Genomic DNA, 2,845 nt, shown 5'->3' with positions numbered 1-2,845 from the left:
TGCTGACTATGGATGTTGAGGCCTGAAGGAGCAGTATCTTGGAGATGAATAGTAGCTATTTTTCAAAGTATATGTTACTGATCTTTAGTGGGTCAAATAAAGTGCCATTTATGACTTCATGATTTTTACTTTTTCTGGGATCAGGTTTTCAATACAGATACTGCAGAAGTGAATTCGAGACTCTTTGGCCACCTATACATGTGCCTGATGCCTGCGCCAATGTGTTCTAATTAGTGACTCAATTAATCGAGTCTGCTGGAGTGTTCTAATTAGAACACTCTGGCAGCCTTGCCATCAAGTGTATTCATCATCTCTGAATTTCAAAATGGTGACAGGGATGTTTGATTAAAGCTTTAACTAAAACTAAAGCTTGTTGAACTAGCTTTACTTAAAACAGCCCCTTCACCATTTTGAAGCATGGAATGCTGAATATACAAGACACTGTAGGCTTTTTAATTTGAATGGCTCCTGACAGCCACACTAATTAAAATTCTTGCCCCTTCCTCCTCAGCCCCAGAGCATGTATAAAGACACCCTTTGTTTCATGGAACCTTTGTATTGAAATGTGTTTGTCTTGCATGATTTTTCAAGCAACTTATATTGCATTTTTTGGAAATGTGAACAAACTGGCTACATTCGTATTGAAATCATGAGATGGAAAATCAGCATTCCTCCATATATTTTATACAATGATGTATTTGCTTGAAAATTGTTCCAACTTGTGCTGTGAGTTATCTAGATCTTCTTATGATATGCCATCCTTTGCATGAATCACTTTAAAAAAAATGCTGTACCATACATTGGTCGGTTTGCCTTTTTTTCATAGAATTAACAGATTTTTGATTGTGCTTGCTGGTATCCTTCTACCTCCTAAGTGACAGCCAAATTTGACATGACTTGTTTTCTAAGTACTTCCTCTGTTTTGATAGTCAGAGTTTGATATTTTTTTGTAGATTTTATAGCAACATCCAAAATTCGGCTTAAAATGTAAACTTATTGCAACCTCAGTTATAGAATGACCATCTGACCCCTAATACCTGGGCCACACTTAACTATAGTATAAAGAAAAATCTATTCAGGATGGTCACATGATAGACTACTAAGTAAAATTCATACAATTTTGTCTATATGGAACATCTATAACTCTATATTGCCTCTTCTGATTTAATCTTCCTTGATGTTCATTTCTCTGCTTCATTTCCTGTTTTTCTGAGTGTCTCCATCTGATTATATGATTTTTTCTTCATTATTTGTTTTAAGGCCCTAATTGGACTACTCCAGTGTATGCCAGTTTTGCAAAAAGGAATAACTACCGTTAGCTTAATACCTGCAGTGTTCAGCTGGCTGTCTACTAAAATGATGTGCATCCAAACTTTGTCTCCTCTTTTTTTGATCTTTATGATCTAAACAGGCTGCTATAATTCAAGATAATGAACCAGTTATTTTCAACAAGACATCAGTCATGCCACATCTTTTTGTACATTTATAAATAAGCCCCCTTTTCTACTGCTGGAACCACTGTTTATACACATAAATGAATTGCAAGCAATTATGATCAAGAATCCTGTGAACATTTTATTTCTGGGTTCACAGATTTTAGGTGTTGTGGTCAAAGTTTTCAAACCTGGTTATCTAATGCTAGGAACCTAAATTCATATTCTCATTCATGTTCTCATCATTTGATGCAGACACCTATTGGAATTACAAGTGCAATATCTGTACTTACAGATAGAAATGCTTAAAAATACTTTTAAACAGAAGCAATGCAGGGCCCTATCAACAATGCTTCAACCTTTTACATGCTATTTTGTTAGGAATACTTCTGTAAGATGACTGCTATGTGGAGAACAGCAATGTTTTTTCTGTGTTAAAAAGCAAGCAGGTGGAAAAACCTGCAGAATCTGCACTGAAACCAACCGACGGTCGTTGCAAAGAAACTTGTTTATAGATTATATTCATGATATGTGCAAATGCTGCAGCAGGATCAGTTAGCAACAATGAATGATAACCAAAAAATAGAAATAGAGCATATTAGAATTTTTGTGAATTTCACTTCAATTATAGCATTTAGAGGTTTGAAGGGTCAAAGATGGTATTCACCCTCATAATGGAGCTCCTCCTTTTGTCTAGCAATAAACCCAGCATGTAAAAGAAAGTGTCACTGCCAGCAATTGTATCCACTTCAATGGTTTGCAATCTTTTTGGACTCAAGGCATCCCTCAGAAAATTCCAGCTCTTAGTTTTCACTTGTTTCTTGACTACAGAAATATAAAGCAATTCTTCTGTTGCAGAGAACTCAGAAAGACTACAAGGCAGAATGTTTTTGACATTTTGGATTCCTATTTGAAATCTCTGGGTTTATCTTGTAAATCAAGTTTGCATATCTAACAAGGTTAACATTGCATGGCACCCCACAGCACCCTTGAAAAGATTTCAAGGCATCCTAGGGGTGTATCCACACAAATACACATTTGCCTTTTGCCCCACCTCAAACCCCTTTGAGGCATGGCAATAGGCATGTGTGGGGAAAAAAAAATGTTCCCCGCACTGAAAACTTGCAGCACAGGAAGAAAATTAAACCCCTGGATATCCAGGGGTCTAAAACAATTGATTTAAAAAAAAGCGGGGCAGGGCATGGTCCTGAGGCAACTGAAGGCTGCATCCTCCACAGAGATTCTCCAGCTGCCAAAGCATCTCTATGGTTGGGCCTCGCCCTGGTGCTGAAACACACGGCTGGCCAGGCCACATGTTTCAGCACCAGGGCTCCAGTGCCAGCGAGTAAGGGGTTGAGTGGGCTGGGGGAGGGGGGAGGGGACCATGGGGGGGACCCCCAAAAGCCCCATCT

The sequence above is a fragment of the Alligator sinensis genome, unplaced genomic scaffold (assembly GCF_000455745.1).
Source record: "Alligator sinensis unplaced genomic scaffold, ASM45574v1 scaffold887_1, whole genome shotgun sequence".
In the NCBI taxonomy this organism is placed as follows: Eukaryota; Metazoa; Chordata; order Crocodylia; family Alligatoridae; genus Alligator; species Alligator sinensis.
The sequence above is the reverse complement of the archived record's forward strand: the minus strand, read 5'-3'. Positions refer to the sequence as shown.